The sequence below is a fragment of the Mycteria americana genome, chromosome 2 (assembly GCF_035582795.1).
Source record: "Mycteria americana isolate JAX WOST 10 ecotype Jacksonville Zoo and Gardens chromosome 2, USCA_MyAme_1.0, whole genome shotgun sequence".
NCBI lineage: Eukaryota > Metazoa > Chordata > Aves > Ciconiiformes > Ciconiidae > Mycteria > Mycteria americana.
Window position 1 is genome coordinate 140,117,174 of NC_134366.1, and position 20,309 is coordinate 140,137,482.

The following is a 20,309-nucleotide window of genomic DNA, read 5'->3' on the forward strand; positions in this document are numbered from 1 at the left end:
AACCACACGGGAGCAGTTCAGAGGCCAGCAGGCACTCCAGGCAATCCACCCAAATAAGCAAGGAGGCAGTCATTCTCAGTCCTCCGGGAAAAAGTCTTGGGCTTCTCCTTTTGGCATCCAGAACAAACAGGAAGATGTATTTTATTCAGTAGCATGGACATAGACTATATTTTTTCAGGGTTCATACACATGATATGATCTGCACAGAGCGGATAGAGAGGTGAACCCCGTAACAGCCAACAAATAGCCTGGAGACCTGGGACCTCTCCCAGAAGCAGCTCTGGTCCGTCTGGCTAAGGCAGAGGAGGACAGGAGCCCAGTTCTCCTCCATCACAGGCAGCACCCTTACCACTAAGCTCTTCGCTGCTTCTGCTGGGGTAATTCTCTCTTCCTAAGTAAAAATCCTAGCCAACGCCTGAAAACCTTTCTAACTAAGGTCTTACTGAAATGAGTACAACTATATAAAAAATTTTGATTACATCAGTATTTTTTGCCCCTTCCCCACAATCCGTTAAAAAATATCCAAGTATCTCTACTCAGAGGGACAGCATTGTTAGGTTAAGATCCCAAGTCACTTGATACACCACAGAGTGCAACTACTTAAGCACAGTTGCACTGGTATAATGAAAATAATAAATCATATTACTGCGACTCTGTGCTTTGGAGAAGAGGTTCGGACTGGAATGCCATTTTTATTACTGAGGAAAGACACGACTGATTTAAATCTCTGGAAAGGCAAAAGTAAAAAAAAAATTAAAAATGAAGCTGAGATGCAATCACTTCTCCTTTTCATAAATATCATCAGTAAAATGCTAATAGTGACGGATGTTAAAAATACATATGCAGTCAGCTGAGATATATTCAAATACTTCATGTGTTCAAAAATATGGACTAAATTCAGACTGTAAAAATCCTACTGTCACTTAACAGCAAATGTCATACAATACAGCAGCATTGTTAGAAGGGCCTAACTTAAAGACTGAGAATGTGCATAACTATAGAATTCTTTGGTATACTACGTGTTTAATTCTGATTTTAAGTATATTAGTATAGATCACAATGAATTTAAAAAGTTTCTTAATTGTGGCAGAATCAGGCCATATTTATTAAACACCTTTACCATGAAACCAACATAACATGAAATATCATCACAATAATTAAAGGTTAAGAAGCTCCTTAGAGTATTCACAGCATTTTAGCTTATAGACATGAGTACGAGAGCACCATCACTCACATAGTATGAGACATGTATGTATGTATGAGATACTACTAAACACCTATTCTCCAGCCTTGCCAGTTGTGAATTATCCTTTCAGCTTCCAGTGTTTTGAAAGTTTATTCTTCTTTTCAGGAAAGCAGAACTTACTAATAACCAAACAAAATAATGTGTTTTATGAAGAATATTTCTAGCTCCTATAGTATTGCTGGCATATTTTGTAGGATTAATCCTTTTCTAATAAGGATAAAAAAACCAATTTGATAATAGCATCAAGGAACTGTAAAAATGAACAAGATAAAGTTTAGGAGAAAAAAGACATTCTTCATCCTATAGTAAATTAAACTGTGAAATCAAAATAAAATCACAACATATTATGTGTTGGGGTTTGCTTATTTTATTAGTTTTCTTATACATCTAAAGCTGAAGAACTCCTACAAGAAACTGTAACTATTTTGTAAATTAATCTGCATAAAGAAAGATGCCTGGGAGGTAAATATAATTGTAGGGACTAACTCTTAAAGTACATGAGATATTGTGCTGGTTTTGGCTGGGATAGTGTAATTTTTTTCACAGTAGCTAGTATGGGGCTGTGTTTTGGATTTGTGCTGAAAACAGTGTTGACAATACAGGGATATTTTAGTTACTGCTGAGCAGTGCTCACACAGAGTCAAGGCCTTTTCTGCTTCTCACCCCACCCCACCAGCGAGTAGGCTGGGGGTGCACAAGAAGCTGGGAGGGGACACAGCTGGGACAGCTGACCCCAACTGACCAAAGGGCTATTCCATACCATATGGTGTCATGCTCAGCATATAAAGCTGGGGGAAGAAGAAGGAAAGGGGGGGACGATCGGAGTGATAGCATTTTGTCTTCCCAAGTAACCATTACGCGTGATGGAGTCCTGCTTTCCTGGAGATGGCTGAACACCTGCCTGCCCATGGGAAGGAGTGAATGGATTCCTTGTTTTGCTTTGCTTGCGTGCGCGGCTTTTGCTTTACCTATGAAACTGTCTTTATCTCAACCCACGAGTTTTCTCACTTTTACTCTTCCGATTCTCTCCCCCATCCCACCGTGGGGGAGTGAGCAAGTGGCTGGGTAGGGCTTATTTGCCAGCTGGGGTTAAACCACGACAGATATGAAGACAATCAATTTGTAAGCCATTCTAAAAATCCACTGAGAGAGAGACAACAGAGAAAATATAGTTGATATAGTGCTGTCATGTCATTTTTCACATTACCAAGCAAATAATCTCTGATATCACCACAAAAAGGGGAGGAAACTTATATGCTCCATCTTTTCTTTACATATTTTACATATATACCAATGACATACTATTTTATAAACAGTGAGGCAAAAACATTTTGAGGCCTTCCAGCCACGAGCACAGACCAGTTTGCTACTACCCAACAAAATGTGGGACTTAAGGGAGAGAGATTTCACTAAATTGCTCAGAGATTAAATGCAGTTATGTAATCAAAATAATTTTAAATCTTCTATGTAGATATTTCTGAAAAATCTGTCATATACAAAAAGGACAATTTCTTAGAATATTATTGATATGATTAGAAAGCCCACACACCTCATTTCAGGTGGCTAACCCAACTCACATCTAGGAAACCACTACACCCAGGTGTCTCCAGAGGAGTTTCCCTCGATGCTAGGCAGTGGTTACAGATGCCTGGATCTCTGTGAGAAAGCTGGACTGCGCAGCTGTGACTGCCAGCTTTGTGTCTTTATTGAGCTGCCAGCTGCCATGCCAAGATGTCACAGCAATGATATTTCTTGCAGTCTCAATCACATACATGTCCTACCCAGTCGAAGTCTGCAAGTTGCAGTGCTGCAATTTTTGTAAAGTTATATCCCAGAGCTTATGGTGCCTTCTGAAGTGCTGCAATGTTTTTTCCTCTCTTACTCTAACCTGCACAGCTGTATTAGAAATGCGACAGCAGACATTTAAAGCGATGTAAATATACTATAATTGCATTTGACCTCATTTCCACTTTTGAAAGCACTTTGTACACAGGCAATTACATAGGTTTCAATAAACAGTTGGTATTAACTTTCTTGTCAAACTATGTATAAGCTGTGAATTTTCCTCTCATGTTAAAAAAACCAAAACAAACTGATATTAAAACAATGAAACAAAACCCCCTCACATTTTAAAGTGAAAATATTGCTGTCAAATATTCCATTCATTTTTTGTGTAAGTTCAGAAACACAAAATTAATTTAGTTATATTCACAGATGCAGAATATTTTTAACAACTGTGAATACACTCATGTCATGCTAAAAAGCATCACACAATGTAAATAATTCCTTCTACTTTTTCTGATTATAATCATTTCTTGTACTTTCCTGGAACATGAATCACTTTATATCCTTAGATCTTATGACATAAGACATGAATTAAATGCTCAGGTGAAATGATTCTTAGAATATGTCATATTGAATGAATGAATGATGACAGACAAAGTAGGTAAGACAGCACAGAAAGTGGAAAAGACGAACAATGAGTTTTCAAGTTAAATGCACTTTCACAATGTGGAAAAATTGAAAAAGCAATACTTGACTTGAGACACAGGTTGTTGTATGAAAAACCAACAGTCAGAGAAACTAATGACCTGAACAGCTGAAACGGAAGACTGGACTTCATCTGTGCAGAAAGTGAAAATACATATATGAGTAGGGTGCTACCACACTTTCACGCTACTCTGTCATACAACCCAATGTACCAAATCTAATCTGTGTACAAGTATGTAACACATGGCACATACTACGTATTTGTGAAGTGCTTTACAAAGGTAACAACTGAGGGCCAGCCACTGTTGAGTAAGAAAAATTACTTGACATATCTTGTATCTCAGATACCTAATACTTCTGCTTATGCATTCTAATTGCTGCCTATTTTTCACAACAGTATCACATTAATGACGCCAGGTCCTTTTCTGCAGAATTGCTACCCAGCAAGTTCTAGCCTATGCTCTGTTTGTGAATCTGACTGTTCTGCAGTTAATGAGACTTTGTTCTTGTCTTCCTTGAATTCCCTTATTTAAAAAAAAAAAAAAAAAAAACAACCAACCAATCATTTCAATTTTTCAAGATCACATTGAATTCTAATTGTAGTTCTACAATGTTTGCAGTCTCCTCCAAGCCTGCTTTATAGCATCTACAAATTTAATAAGTGTACTGTTTCATCCACATCATCAATGAAAATACTGAAAGCTACAGGAACAGCATTGCAATAGACTGGGGGGCAGTGTCTAAGCAGGCAGCCTCTCAGTGTTTTTTTCCAGACCAACCCCGGCTTTGGTTAGCAGGTTGTTAATGCGATTCTTCTGTAAAAGTCCCAAGTCATAGTACCATAATAGACCTAACAGCTTCCTAATTAAGGAGGGTTTGGTTTTAGTTGTAGCCTTAAAATTCCACTAAACTCTCCATTCTCCTGATATTACTTCGCTCACTCAGTTACACAAAAGCATACAAAACTGCCAAAAAGCAAAATGTATTTCTTGCATGCCATTTCTCACATCTACAGTAAATATTTATACATACATGTACATCAATATAAAAAGTACTACAGAAGTCCTAAGCTTTATGTAATTTCTTTTTACTATGTTATATCTAGCAGCTTATTTAGGGGTGACAGAAAACGCACAGCTCTGCAGTACCTTCAGAGCAGCTGTTAATTCAATCTTTTTTGTTCTATAAAATCAAATAACGAGATAGCCACACAGTAGCAGTTTAGCAAGAGCATGACTTAAAGCAACAGTCAGCAGATGGTTATCTAAAATTACTAACAAAAATGTATCTTATTTATACATTTTAAATAGGCAAAATTGATAAACTACGCATGAAATTGCACAGGGTCTATATATATATTATATATTACTGCTGGTCCCCACTGTTTGTCCTCCCTATTTGCTCCTCCATCAATTTGTTGCTTTTTGCCTTACTAGGGGTGGTTTGCCAACAGCCAAACTGATCTAATGACTTGCTGCCATAGCAGGGGACAATCCCGTGTCCTCTCTCCCCTGCAGCAAAAAGCTAATACTTTTCTGTCCATTTACCTCACTGAACCAGCCCACGCACGGGTGAGGAGGAAGATCAGAGGAGCATCCTTGTCTGTACAGGGAGGGCCATAAACTCCTGACCTGGAGTGGGTGCAGGGAATTAGCCCTTTCAATTCCTGCTAATCAGCTTAGCTTCGCTGTCAAACCATGCACCGAAGTTCAGCTCCTTCACACTGTTCCACACAAAACCCACGATCTCATGCCTGATGATTTCATCTTCAGAAACCTGTGGCCTGGTTTTTTGTTGTGGTGGGGTTTTTTTTGTTTGGTTTTTGTTTTTTTGTTTTTTTTTTTTTTTTTACAGTACCTTACACTAGAGAATCTTAATTTCAGTGGAAATCTGGCATAGCTACCGGCTAATTAACAACTAAGTAATACATGACAGCAAATGAAGTTAGGCCTTGAAAGCATTTTACTTTCCTGAAGTATAAGGGGGTGGGGGGAAATCACTAACCCTTTTATTTTGGTTATTTTGATAAAATAATTTACAACCAAAGACAAAAATGCACACAAAAAGGAAGGTGAATTGACACAGAATATTAGGGACTAATACTCAAAATCCAAGGAGCTGCAAGGCTTACAAAAAGGCTCCCCTACTTGCTCAGCGCTAAACCCAGCCCCTGAGGACTGACTAAATACTACAGTTTCTTACAAGCAGCTTCCTTTGCTCTTGGACTGGAGCAGAAGAGCATTGCAGATAAGCCCCTGGGAAGGCAAGGCAGGGCCAGGCGGCTGCAGTGAACGCCAGGTCAGAACATTAAGTCCCATCACACTTTCAGAAAACACAGAAGTTGTTTTTGTAAGGATATTATCATCCATGGAGGAATATCCTTTGCAAGCTCCTATATACGATCAGTAAGAAGCTTTCTGAGGAGAGGCAGGAAGGTATTTTTGAAAAAAAGAATTCAGTAGGAAATTGAACAGATTAAAAATCTGCACTTATAATCATTTTCAGCCACTTCTTCAAACAGCAGTCAGCTCAACTTCTCTTTTGAATTACTACACAGGACAAGCACATTAGAACAACAACAAAAAAAGACTTAAGACTCAGAAGACTGAGCTAGAAACTGCTTCATCTCACAGACTTCTTTCATCGTGAAATTATATCGGTTCCCTAATCTCCAATACTATGTTGATCCAAGATGCTACATGAAGCATATGACTGTCTAAATCAATGACCAGACCGTTACTTGGGAATACATATTATTTACATTTGTCACCGATTCAATCCTTCTCTAACAACTCTCTTTACAATAGCTTTGTGCAATTTTGAAAAGAAAGGAAAATTTCCAAACAAAACCAGACCAGACAAACAAGGTAACTAATTATGGAATCAAAGACTAAAACCTAAGATTTTCTCCATCAACAAAATGGCCAAAGGTGGGGATTTTTGTTGCCATTTAATTACAATGTGTTAGCAAGGGGGCTAGAACAGAAAAGGCTTACCATGCAATTGAGATAAGATTCATACAACTTGAAATACATAGTATATGTCACAGAGCAAACAAATATAATAAGCAAACATTTTGGATGTAGTAAATTGCTTAAGCCACTACAGCAAAAGACGATTAACTAATATGAAAAATGTGTGATCTACAAGGCCATCTACATGCACAAGCGTATCTCACACCGGAATACTTACCCATACCGTATGGCACTGACGTACAGCGGGATATGAGGATTCAGGTAAGGATTAAAGGCATCTATAATTTAGGTTTCCAAATATAAGCAAGGTGTCTAAGGACAATATAAGCAAGGAGTCAAAGGAAATACAGTATGGAACTCAGTAGTCCACCCATGGTTTACCAGCGCCATTTGAGATGTCCTAAGATATCACATCTGGATACCTGCATATTCCATCAGCTGCTGCTTCAACAAGCTGAAGCCCTCTCCCAGAAGACCCATGCCACAGCTGGCACTGCATGTGGCAGATGGTTCAGATAAACCCTGACATGAAAAGGCAATGAAATGGCAATAACGTATGTGTTTAAACAAATGTGTTACACCACTAGTCAATACAGCCAGCAGACTCAGGGTGTTATTCAAGGTGATCAAAAGTAGGCTTCTAATTTAGCATTAGCTAAACCACACAGATGAGTGGCAGCTGAAGACTAGACAGGATAACTTAGTGTCTCAAACTGCACTAGATGCCAAAATACAGGCAACTGAAGCCTACCCAAAATCTATTGCCAAACCTGTCTTCAACAAATAAGCAATCATGGACCTTATTAAAACTAACAGACGCAATTATAGAAGCAAATAGACTCCCTTGCAGAGAGGTTGCCTGCCTAATATATTTGCCTAAGACGGGTCTTTTTGTAAAGAATGACAGACAACACGGGGGTTAGGGCACTGACTGTAACTGCGCGCATTTGCATGTACAAGAGCCTAAAAACTTGTAACAAGAGGAACTTCACAGAAAGTGGAGCATATTGACAGGCGGGAATGCAACTCTTCCCCTGCTGCCCTGGCAACAGCGAGGCTGACATGAAAAAGCTGAGAAAGGAGCAACTCATGCCACGGTGTATCTTACTGTGTACAGCAAAACTGAACAACCCCAGCCTGTACACATGGCTAATTTTCTCTTCTAACAGAGAAATTATAGTCAGGTCCTGTGTATACTGGACAGCCACTTGAATTCTCAAGTGGAAACTTCACAGGCAGACATGAAACAGAGATCCTAAGTAGAGAAACTTTATTAATATTAATCTTGAACCACGATAGAAAAAAGGATTGCTATTCTCACAAAACAGCCTCACTGATACCAAGGATCACTAAAGCAAAGGCTGAAACAAAACAAAAACTCAAACATCCAGAAATCCCTTAGAGAAGACAGTCTGCAACCAGAGCAACAAGTTTGTGGGGACAGCTGCTTGACATCAGGGAAGTTTGGGAAGCTTAATTACAAAACTCCCATTTGAAATGACAAGGAAGATCCATCAGATTATCAACTCGAAGATTTCAATACCAGAAGAAAACTAAAAGATAAGGAAAGTCAATCTGTTGCATCAGAAACTGAGCCAGGCAGGCATCTCAACGCTTTTCAACCTGTCTATAACCCAAAGCCCAAAGGGGAAAGATTAGGCTGTTTCATATAAATGTCCACTACTTTACAAAGATAAACTCATCAGGACGTTTATTTGTCTCAATTTATTGTTGCTGTCCAGAAAACAGAGAAGATGATCAAAAAGCCATGGAAATTTCCAACAGCCAATATGAGCTAACCCAGTTCTCATGCTGCCACAAACTTTATGCCCCGAAAAGACACCAAAACAGCCAGCCAGAATATTGCTTCAGACACAGTCATCAGTTTGACCCAGCCAGGGTCCCCTGAATTATTACAAAGAAGAAAATGTGAAACTCCTCCATGAAACAGCAATGTGATCATCAGAGCTTTCTTTGTGGAAGGCCTTCCACATCCAAAATCCGTCACGGTTTGAGGTATATCCAAAGAACTAGCCTATACAGCGTTACAGATCAGAGCTGGATATCACACACACTCCCCAACACTAGAGGGTAATATCCTTCTTTGTACTCATCTACTGCAACTGGGAGCAACCACTAATCCAAAGGACAAAAGCTGGCCGTCCAGTATTGTAACTCCTTAGATCTGTTCCTTACCGTGACTGTAAACTACCTATGACTTCTTGAAAACTGAAAACTTGTATCTCCCCAGACATTCTGCAATACACAGTCATACCTGTAACGTTTTTGAAAAGATGATCTCACCTGGTCCCACAATCCTTGGAAAAGGGAACGTAGGACAATCAAAAGAGACTCTAGGCAACACTGACACAAATTAAGCTGAATTTCCAGGGCTACCTCAAAATTTACCTATACAGAACATATCAGAAAGGTTCAAGGACACAATGAATCAATTTAGTGACTCCAGAAATTGTGAACACAGAAGCTGAGATTAGAAAAATGTGGAACAAATTATTGGAAATATTTTTATTTATTTATTTTTTACTTTCTGGGATAAGTCATTCAAGTGCAACCATTTAAATATTCCACTGAGACTCAAAAGGTTATACAGAAATGGTTATTGGCTGCCATCGTATACAGACACCATCATACCATCTTACTGCAGATGATGGGCGGGTAAACCACATTCACCTTAGGTTAAACAAAAATGAGTTATTAAGCTTTTTCATGAACAAAAATAGCTGAAAAGAAGGGAAGCCTAAGCCACTAGTTTAACAATCAATCATCAGCTTAAAAGTGCAGAAGGGGATTAAGTAAGTAAATGAACAAACCATGACTCAGACTTGACACACTGCTGCTACAAACTTGATCATATCAAAGCTGTAATTGGTTCCTTATTTGTCATATTGGAGTCTAATCAGAGCTCCTTCCAAGAGTCCAGCTTCTTATTTAATTAGTATTTTTAAATCTCTCATATATATTTCTAAAAGGTGTATTTTTTTCAATTTGTGCTAGCAACTAGTAGTAGTTATATTCCTAATATCTCAAATAAGCTTTGACTGACTTTAAATTACAAAATACTCTTATTCTAAGTAAAATATCCCTCCAACTGTTATTTTGTTCTGAAGCAGGCAAAAATCACTTCTTGACTAAAAGTTTATTCCTTAACTAGAAATTGCATATTATTAATGGAATTCAGAAAATTATCTTGGTTTTCCTTGACTGCCTGTGACAAATTACTTCTCAGATCATTTCAAGTAACAAATCTTAGTGGAGTAGTAGGAACATGCCTTTTTCTTTGCAAAAAGTTACAGCTCTTGCTACCAGCCTTCCTCACACCATAATCATTCCCGTCATTAACAGCTACAAGATCCTCAGAGCTTTCAGTGGACAAAGTGGCGGGTGTTGTGCTCTGTTGTTAGAAGTAGATAAAATTCTGGTTTGTGTGCCTTTTTTTGTTCTTCACGAGTGTATTTAAACAAAAACAGTATTTCACAGCTAGAGTGATGAATGCTCACCTTGCAGTCTCACACAGCTTCCAAGAAGTTGCAGTTCCTAGACACAGCTGGGGTCAAATTGCCATCTCCTGTTCATGAATCACTCCTGGAGTTCCCCCTTCTCTCAGCTCTCCCATAGACATGTTTTGTGATGCTTGGATAGAACATAATTTTGACATACAGCTCATGAGACCAGCTCCCTGATCACTGGGGCACAGAATGGGACCTCTGCTCATAGGCGTAAAGTACCTTTTCAGATCAGGACTTCTGCAATGAGTTCAAAGAGCCTCCTCCCTATTTTAAGTGCAGCTCTCCTCAGTCGATGAATAAAGGTAAAATAATTACTGAGTATTGGATTGGGTGTACCAAGTTCTCTGACTGAAGAAAAGCACAAAATCTAAGTTTTCAACTGGAGAAAATTAGTTTGGTTTAGAGATGCTATGTTTGGGGGCAAGGTCATGCACTGTTGCAAAATTGATGAGACAAGCCCAGCTCAACAACAATGAAAATAAAGAGTCCAAAAATTAAGGAAGTGGACAGGTCATATGTAGCCAGTGGTGACCTGGGGCCACTAACATTGATTCCAGCAAACAAGATGGGAAGAGACATGCGCCTGGAAGAGTTTAAGAGAAAGTCAAAGGGAACAGAGCTAACTGACCCAGCCACGTGCAGCAAGCAGCTATCAATGCAGACTCCTCAAGCATCCTGAGAATGAAAAGAATCATCAACAACTCAGCAAAGTACACAAGGGCAGCAATCGCCTATTGATTCCTTGTAGCAAACCCATGCTTTAGACAGAAATTACGAATTTGTGTGATGAAACATAGTCAAATAAATTATTTATCTTCAGAAGAAACTACAGATTATAGAAGATTTTGACAATCTGGGAAGAGGAAAAAAATCCTACTGGCATACTTAGAGATCCTTTCAGATTTAGCAAAGGCAGAAAACACTGAAGAAAAACTGTTGGATATATGATCAGTGGTAAACATTAGCTAAACGTTATAACCCTGCTGCACATTGAGCACACATTCTGCTGCAGCACAGAGACTACACGCATCTGGCAGGATAGCAAAAGGTTAATCTCTGGAGCTGAATCTGCAAGGAGGATACTGAACTAACAGCCAACAACAGAAAGGAAGAGTGCTGGTAAAAAGAGATTTGGTTCAAATTGAGCACACTGTGAGTGCACAGAACCGGCATGACAAAACCAGACTTTTTCCTCCAACTCCTCATGTACTACCGCTTAGGAGGACCAAGTAGGATATATCGTAAGATAGCAAATAAGAGATCTCCATCCCTATAGTTGATGATTCAGAATAACTTGTTCCCTCAGACCAAAGGAAGTTATAAGCATAACTACTACAGGAAAAAATGTAAACAAACTGTGAATTAAAATTTGGAATTCTTTCAAGTATTTTTACACAGATAAAGAGTCAGAAATAAAACAAAGGACAACTCTGGCTAAAAGTGCAACCTGATTCAGTGGTAACATTAAATGATTCAAAATAAAAGGAAACAGCACCTAGAAATGAGTGAAAGTGAAAAAGACGTTTGCATATATGAGGAATGACAACACTGTTTGCAACAGCATAGGCTCACAACTACCTGGAGACAGAATGGATGGATGGATGATACTCTGAGCTCTCCTTTAAATGAATGTCTTTCTCGCCACTTGCTGAACTTTCAGGACTCCAGGGCCATTAGTTTCAGCAGGGTAAAGTTAGCTTTTGTGACTCTGGAACCACCCTACACCAGAGTGAAAGAACAAACTTGCTTTTGAACTTGCAGGGAGCTAACACTTCTGTTCACTACTTGAGCTAAGACCCCCATTCCTTACCTTCAAAACCAAAATCAAATAAACAAAAAGCACTTCAAAAGAGAAGAAGGACCACGTTTTCTAGGATCTCAAACAGAACATGCGTTATTTGGCTACATATATACACCTAATACAGTCTCGCCTCCTGCAAAAATGGATGCTCCTTGTTAACGAAGGGAAGGCGTGCTCTTAGCCCAAAGGCCATCCAACATCTAGGTTGTGATGACACACAGCAGAAGTTTAGGTAGAAGTGGGGACCCCAGAGCTGTGGAGCAGAGGTCTGCAATCCAGCGCAACAGCAAAGGCACACATTTGAAAAGCAGAGTCAGCCCTGGAACTAGAACTGCCTCGGCTAACCCTGTTCACCTGCAGTGCTCTGGCCTGCCCTATCTTGGGGATATATTAGGTATATTAGTTTGATAGTAACTATGTCTCCCTTGCTCCTGTCAGCTATGAGGTGCCTGAGCAAAGGTAAACAGTACCAGGCAGCATCTGCAATGATAGCAAATAAAACTGCTTCTTTTTTGGTGCTAGATGTCAAAATTCCTACTGAGCACAGAGTTGGCTTAAAAGCCTTGAAAAGGTTCAAAGTACTACCACGACCAAAAAAACCAAATTTTCAAATCCAGAATAAGTTGCTGCTTACATCTCTTTCAAAATACTTGAAGCATGGTATTAAAGCTATGGTATTAAAGATCAGTTTCACCAGCTACCGCAGCAGTTTGCTCTCTGCCTACCTGTAATGAAGGTGAATGTTACAAAGTATCAAGGGGCTCTGACTGCAGTAGGATTTGAAGAGAACCAGAAAAAGAGTCAAAGTTTTACATATAGTTCAATGGTCACGTGAAAAGGGGCCTCCAAAGCCACTCCTCTGCTGAGTTGCCACTGACAGTAATTTGTGGAATGGCCAGTTTCAGAAGAGCCCTGTAATATAACAGCCAAACAAAAGTGCTATATTAATTCTTCTCCTGGGACCTGGTAAATACCTATGGTTGCCTGCAAGTCCGCATACAGAATGCCCTCATGAATGACAACTCCATCAGGTCCATGGAAATGGGATCCAGTCCTGGCATCTTCAATAACTTTTCACTTGTTTAAAGGCTCTAAGTGATAAAGACTGGCCAGTTCAAGAGGGGTGAAGAAAAGATGATGCGGATCATTCTCCCTTTCTGATGAGGTCAAATCCCATATCTAACCCTGTGGATTCAGCTAAGAGAGAATGTTGAGAGATGTCTCTAAGAAACCAGAGTGAGCTTTACCTGCTCCTGATGTAGGACAAGTTTCTCATCCCCTTTCATGAAGGACAGACAGCTTAGCTGCTGTGCAGAAGCTGAGAGGTCACCTACTTCATACAAGACCAGTAACTGTGTTGCACTAAATTATAAGAGGGTCAGAAAGGTTTTCAAGAAAATCCCTCTGGAATCATTCATTAAGATCCCCACGCCTTAAACAGGTACAAAAGGAATGTCTCTTGGGAGTATACTCTTCAGCAAAATACCCACTGGCAATGTCCACTTGAGGGACATTGCCACCACAGATGGAACACAGTTTGAAGCGGGCAGGTTTATGTACTACCAGATACACCAGACTGACACAAAAAGCAGAGAAAACATTTTCCACAGCCTGGAAAGGAAAAAGCCCTGCAACCTAGTATCCAGGACTGAACAAGGATCAGAAGGGGGAAAAAAAATAAAGAAAAAAAAAAAACACAAAAAAACCCCCACATGACTTTTGAACAAGAAATTTTAGATTATTTCTTGTTCTTATGTGGACTAACGAAGCCAAAGCTCCTGCAGACTTTGTTACTTCATTTCTTTATTTGAATCAGTACAACTGATTTATAGTTTGATTTTATTTGGTTAAGTATCAATAAATTTATAACATACTAGTGATGTACTATACAGAAGTGTACTTGACTAAATCAAAAGAAAAGATGCAGGTGAGCACACTGTGACCCTGGAGTACAGATTTCACTACTGGGAAACTTTCCAAATACTACCAGCTTAAAAAAAAAAAACCAACACAAAACAGTAGCTGTTGAGATAAAGTATGAACAAACTTTAGCAGCTACAGACATGCATGTGACTTTAGTATTACACTACCACAGATGGTTTTTCAAAATTCATTTTTAGATTAGGAGTTGTGACAAGCAATTTTTTTATTCTAAATAGTTTCCAGAACAACGCCTGACAAGACATCTCTCAGATTTTTACTGAACACTTGATCTTTTAATGCAAGCATACTTTGGATAATGCTGATCGTGACTGATCGCTGACAATGCGCAGACCTGCTAAATGCAGAGCCCTTGACTTACATATATATTAATTAATTATGTTATACATGGATTCCCTTTCCTCTCTTCCCAGAGTCTGTCACATGCTCCCACCATCTCTATCCCCCACCTTGCACCATATATCCTCTCCTCCCTGAGCAAAACTGCCAGCCCCATTCCCTGACCTGCCTTTGCAGAACCCCAGCCCCGTGCTTTATATGCCCCTCAAGCAAATGGAAACCCCTGCCTTATCCTTCTGACCTACTGGTGTCAGAGACCGCATATATGGTACCTGCCAGCAAAGAGCAAGCAGATGAAAGAGGGGTGGTAGGTGAGAGCTCCAGGCAGGGCCTCCGTCAGCTCGACCCTTACATGGGTGTACTCAAAAGTGTTAACACCATAAAACCAGCAACAGGAATGGCCGAGAAGCATGAAAGCAGAAAGGGGTAGCAGGGGTTCCCGGTTTCCCGTGTGGATTTTGCCATCAGTACCCACAGCAGCTTTAAAAGAGCCATTCTCTGCCTTTGTTTCTCTTCCTCTTTTTGGAAAAGAGAGACAATTCAAGAACTATTGTGAAAAATACAGTCTATGTGTGACTCAAAGATTAGAAATGCAAAATAACTGGTTCTGGCAAAAGACAGGCCTAACTCTTATCTTATAGATCTTGCTGTTGCTGACAGGAAATCAATGTAAGCAGGGGAAGGAAAAGTGAAGCTTTTGTGGATTAACAGAAGTTACGTTGTTACAGTTATCCTGAAAAGATGCAGAGTTAGGTCCTTCCCCACCACATCAGTGTGACCTATGTGAGGAAGCAGATACTTGACTCTCCAATGGGAGAAAATCTGTGCACGTGTATACACGTATTTAGGAAGTATACACCAAAAAAATTGGCACTAAAACCTGCACACTTTATAAGGCCCGCTCTCCAATGGTATGATATTATAAGAAGATGTATTTTGGGCTGAAGGACTGGACATAATTGATGAGAGTTTTTCAGTCTTTTTGAAGACTGACGAATCAATGGCCAAGTGTTTGACACAGGTCAAAACAAACTGTCTAGATAGGGCATGACAGGTGCAGCTTTCCTAATGGTTGGAGAAGCAGTCTTGGAATCAGAGGATCTGCTTCACTACAGCCTGTTGCCTAACCTTCCCAAGGTCACTTTTCACGACACTTTACAAATAAAACACATAGTATTTGATTCACTTCCCACATTCACACCAATGTAAATGAGGAGTACAGTGGAGTTATATTTATAAACTTGTGTAGGCAAATCAAGCCCGATATTTGCCCCCAAGGAAGGAGCTGATTGAGTTAACTGCTTATTTAAACTTGTTCAAGTCAAAGATGGGGATAAACTTTTTAGTAAGGCCTGTTGCGATAGGACAAGGGGTAATGGTTTGAAAGTAAAAGAGGATAGATACAGACTAGATATAAGGAAAAAATTTTTTACAATGAGGGTGGTGAAACACTGGAACAGGTTGCCCAGATTGCTGGTAAATGCCCCAAGGTCAGGTTGGACGGGGCTCTGAGCAACCTGATCTAGTTGAAGATGTCCCTGCTCGTTGCAAGGGGGTTGGACTAGATGACCTTTAAAGGTCCCTTCCAACCCAAACTATGATTCTATGATTAAAACACCTCTAATCAGGTTTTCCTGCATGTAAAACTAGGAAGTTCCTTTACAAACTACCTTCACAATTCAGGATGTAAGATTGTTCACATTTATTATTATTTTGGCATAATTCTTGGGGGACAAGGTAGCTCAAGCTGGCAACAAGATATATAAAGACTTTGGCCTCCAGACTACAGCCTGAACTGAACCCAAGCTGGATGACTTTTGCGAAAGCAACGTCGCTGAAAAGTTCTCTGCAAAGCAAAGAAAATCTGAACTGCCCCTTCCCCTCAGAAACTATGAACAAGCAGGCTGTCTCAATCCTGTTCCTAGTTGTCAGCAATAGGAATCTTAGCAAAGACAGGCAAGAGCAGAAATCTCTCTCTCCAGGAGCTTTTCTAGGGCAAAGCTAAGATCAGGGGCTGGAAATCAGTACTAGAAATCTTACACTGCTGCTGGCTTTCTAGAAAAAAGATTTCATTCAGAAACCTGTCAGCCTGGCACTGTTTATAGGCAGCAATGTCACAACAAAACCTGTACAGAACCCCCTGTATTTAGTAAATGGCTTAGATACATTAATATTATTACACAGGTGTAGACCGCTAACCTGGAATTACCACACAGCTCAGGAAGACCTTACTCCTGGACAGCTTGATACCACTAGTAACCTAAGTGAGATATAGCAATATATGCTCGCTTACAGAGGCGCAATGCAACTATACCTAGTTACACCAGAGCAAATAGTCTTACTTGTGCCTTGCAATGCCGTGGTTATTCATGCACGTTCCTCAGTACTGTTCAAGATTTCACAGTATTTCACACAAAGAGAGGGGCTACAACAGCAACACTTCATCTACTCTTTTGTATAATATAAACTTTTTTTAGTACCATGGCAGTTGCACAGGGAGCATTCCAAGCACGGCCCAAGAAGCTTATATCTTGGTATCCACAGAAACAGCTTGCTGGCCGTAAGGCAACACCGGGCAGATGCACTGTGGGGAAATTTTTTGTTTGGGTATCACTGGCTTGGCAGGTGGGACCCTGAGCACTACAAGACAAACAGCTCCGCTGCGGGATTTGCCCTCCCAGCGCGCCCCAAGCAGCCCACGCTGTCCCAGGAGAGCACGGCTGTGACTTGCAGGCCTGGCTGCGATCGAGATGGACTTTCTCCCACCAGAGAGACCCGAACCCCGGGAAAATGCCGCCCACCACCTGAGCGGCCTGGGCTAGGCCGTTTAACAGCAGTGTCTCCCTGGGTCGTCCCCCCCCCACCTCCATGGCAGCCCCGAAGCCCTCGTGCCGGGCAAAGGCCAGCAAAGCGCTCCGCTGCCCATCGCTTCGTGGAAGAGACGCCGACATCCATTTTGGGAGCGGGAGAGCCCAGTCCTGCTGGCAAAGTTTCGGGCCCTGTCCGAAGTTTGAGGGCAGCGCAAGATGCGCAAAAGGAGAGCGATTAACACGGCGTAGAAAAACGCGGCGGCCGAGCTGCGGGGTCCGCGCCGCTGACCGGCCGCGGAATGCCCGACGCCCCTCGCCCCGCCGGCGGCCACCGAGCTGCCACCGAGCGCCCCCGAGGCCGCGCACCTCAACCCGGCGCCGCCGAGCCGACAGGGCACGCCGGGCCGGGGCGGGCCAAAGGACATAGGGCAAGTTCAGGTCGCACCCAACTACTTCCCGAGGTCTGAGGCAGAGCAGGGCAGGCCCGGTGCGGTCCCCACCGAGCCCAGCCCCACCGCACGGCCCGGCCCGGCCCCGCCGGCCGCGGCCCGGCGTTGGCGCAACGGCCGCCGCCAGCAGTCGGTGTGTGGGGGAGCTGCGGCGGGGGCTCCTCCGCGGCCCAAGGAGGCGGCAGCGCTGGGGCGGCCCACCTGTGCCCCCGCCCGCCTCCTCCGCCCCTCAGCGGGTGGCTGGGGGCGGGCGGGAGCCCCGGGGCGGATGGCGGGGCTGGTGCCTCCTCCACCGCCGCCCCCCGCCGAAGCGGAGCGGGCCGGCAGCGCCGTGGCGCAGAAGCGCCTGCCCGGCCCCGGGGAGGTGGGGGGCGCCGAGGGGCTGGCGGAGCCCTCGCCCCGGCGGGAGGAGGGGGGGGGGAGACGGGACGGGGGCTCGGACATCATGGCTGAAGCAGCTCCCTCCCCTCCGGCCTGGCCCGGCGCGGCTCCCCCCGTCCCACGGCCTCCCCGCCCGGTGGCGGGGCGCGGGGCCGCCCCCGCGGGCCCGGTTACCTGCTTCCCGGGGACACTTTGGAGACGCCTCCAACATCGGCAAACACTAAAGAGAACTGACCCCGCCGCCGCGGCGGCCGCCGCCGGCCCCAACCACTCCGGCCCCCCCCCCCCGCCCTCTCGCCGCCGCCGCCGCCCCGCCTCGCCGCCTCAGCGCCGCCCGCCAACCCCCTGCCGGCCTCCCCCGCCTCCCCGCCGCCGCTCCCGCCGCGCCCCGCCACCCGCCAAGGGCTCCCGGCGCCGCGCCCGGGCTTCGCTCCCCCCCGCTCCCGCGGCACGAATGGCCCCGTCCGCGTCCCTTTCCCGGCCCGGCGAGGCGGCGCGCAGCGCCCCTAGCGGCGGCGCGGGGCACTGCGGGGCGCTGCTCCCCTCCGCTCCGCCGCGCCCGCCCTCAGCCCCCGCGGGGGCCGCGGCTCCCCGGGCCCCCCCCGTCCCCCGGGGGAACGACGCCTCGGCGGTGCCGAGGCCGCTCCGCCTCGGCACCGCCGGCTGGGGAAGCCCCGACCCGGCCCCGCTCCCCTGGCCGGCACGCTGCCGTCAGCTGGGTGCTCCGAGAACACAGTACAACAGAGAACCGGCTCTATTTTTTGTTCCCCCCCCCCCCCCCCCCGGTGTTACTCATCTCGCTCTACCTTGGACCGCATAACTCTCCAAGGTGGTTTCAGTCTCACCTCCTTTCCCCTCCAAGACAGCAGTTTTCAGAGGAAGGCAAAAAGCCATAAACGGGATTTATGTCAAAATTTTCTGCCGTACGGAATCAAAGAATGCGTTAGGTCAAACCAGGTTTCTCCCAGGGTGGTGAAGAGGAGGATAACTGATGTAGTTGCTGCAAAACCTCCCTCCTTACACGTTGCCAGGGCTCAGCGAGATAAAGCCATGGCTAGCCTGGTGCATTTTTTTTTTTTTGACAGCCCTGTTTCCATGCCCTTCCAACCAACACCAGTCCTGGGGTTCTGCCATCACGTAACATCTACTGTGTTGCCTCCTTTCAGGTTTTTGCACGCCCCCTACAGAAGGCAGAGGTGGACAGAAGAAATAAAAAAAGCAAAGCACTTAAGCAGTTAGATTTGGGGATATGCAAAATTGAGATTAAAGGCTAAATAGTTTCTTGGAGACAAAGTCTTCCTTTAAATTAGAAATTAACAGAAGAATAAAGAGGGGGGAAATAAAAAATTAATTTCTGACCATCTTTAGCACTAAAGATAACATTCAAATTCTTTATCTCAAAGTAATCAAAAGTTTATTGTTCATTAAAAAAAGAAAGCTTCCGAGTTTAATCCACAATCCCACCTAATTTAGTTTGTAAAAATCTGCTTTCTTGAGTGACGCAAGTAATTTTTTGCCAAGTAAGACAAACCAGGGATTTTTAAATCCACAACAAAGCCAGGTAGAAGCATCAGAACTTGAAGCAATGAATTTCCTATCTGATTTGCAAGACTGCAGTAACAAAACTCTTCAGGCCTAGAAACAAAACCAGATTTTTTGGGGGGAAAAGATGCCTATATTTTTTTACTAGGCAATTGCATTTTAATGATAGCTTGGAGAGTTAGAACATTAGATATAGCAAATGTAATTTAAAAACCAACAGATATTTAAGTCAGGATCAGAATGAACCCAGAGTTCCTGTTTCCTCCAGTATCTGTTATTCCATAAGATCTTTTTCTTTTTTTTTTTTTTGAAATCATGATGTGAAACCAAGCAGCAGATCAGTACAACAACTGAGCAAAAAAGAAGATGCACCCTGACAGGATTCCCAGGTGCTCGTGGTATAGACATGCTCCAATAGCACATAGCCCAGGTGAATTTTGGTAGTAAGCTCACATATTACAGACACTAATTTACACACCAAATACATGTAATGACACTTAGCAGCAGGGCTGTACTATGAGTCTCTAAGCGATAGCAAGGTTTTATTCATACTAACAGAACACTAATATGACATTTATAACTTATTTAAACATACTTTGGGAACTCAGCATTTGCGAAGACAGTTTTATACATACCCGGTATTCAGCCGTGGTAGCTTGTCATCCTCCCCTTCTTATTCCTCCGTTGTTTAGTTTTCTGTTTCTGAGATTCCTTACCCCTTATTTCATTTAAGAACTGAGCACAGAAGTACACAGCATAATACAATTTCTTATGTATGCTTCTGATATAATTTAGCAATGGATAATAC

The 20,309-nt window shown here is 42.9% G+C and overlaps 1 protein-coding gene across 5 annotated transcripts in view; it reads right to left on the reverse strand.

Annotated features, from left to right (window-relative positions):
• The window catches only part of STAU2 (staufen double-stranded RNA binding protein 2), a 175,402-nt gene extending 156,390 nt beyond the window's left edge, over positions 1-19,012 (reverse strand). For 2 of the 5 annotated variants that reach the window (XM_075494820.1, XM_075494815.1), the window contains exon 1: positions 18,134-18,229. The gene's annotated coding sequence lies outside the window, so the exon portion shown is untranslated. Of the gene's footprint in view, positions 1-10,229; positions 11,165-16,799; positions 16,904-18,133; positions 18,230-18,765 lie in introns of those variants that run through there. The other 3 variants (XM_075494816.1, XM_075494819.1, XM_075494817.1) reach the window with 3 other exon arrangements.
• Positions 19,013-20,309: the final 1,297 nt, after the last annotated feature.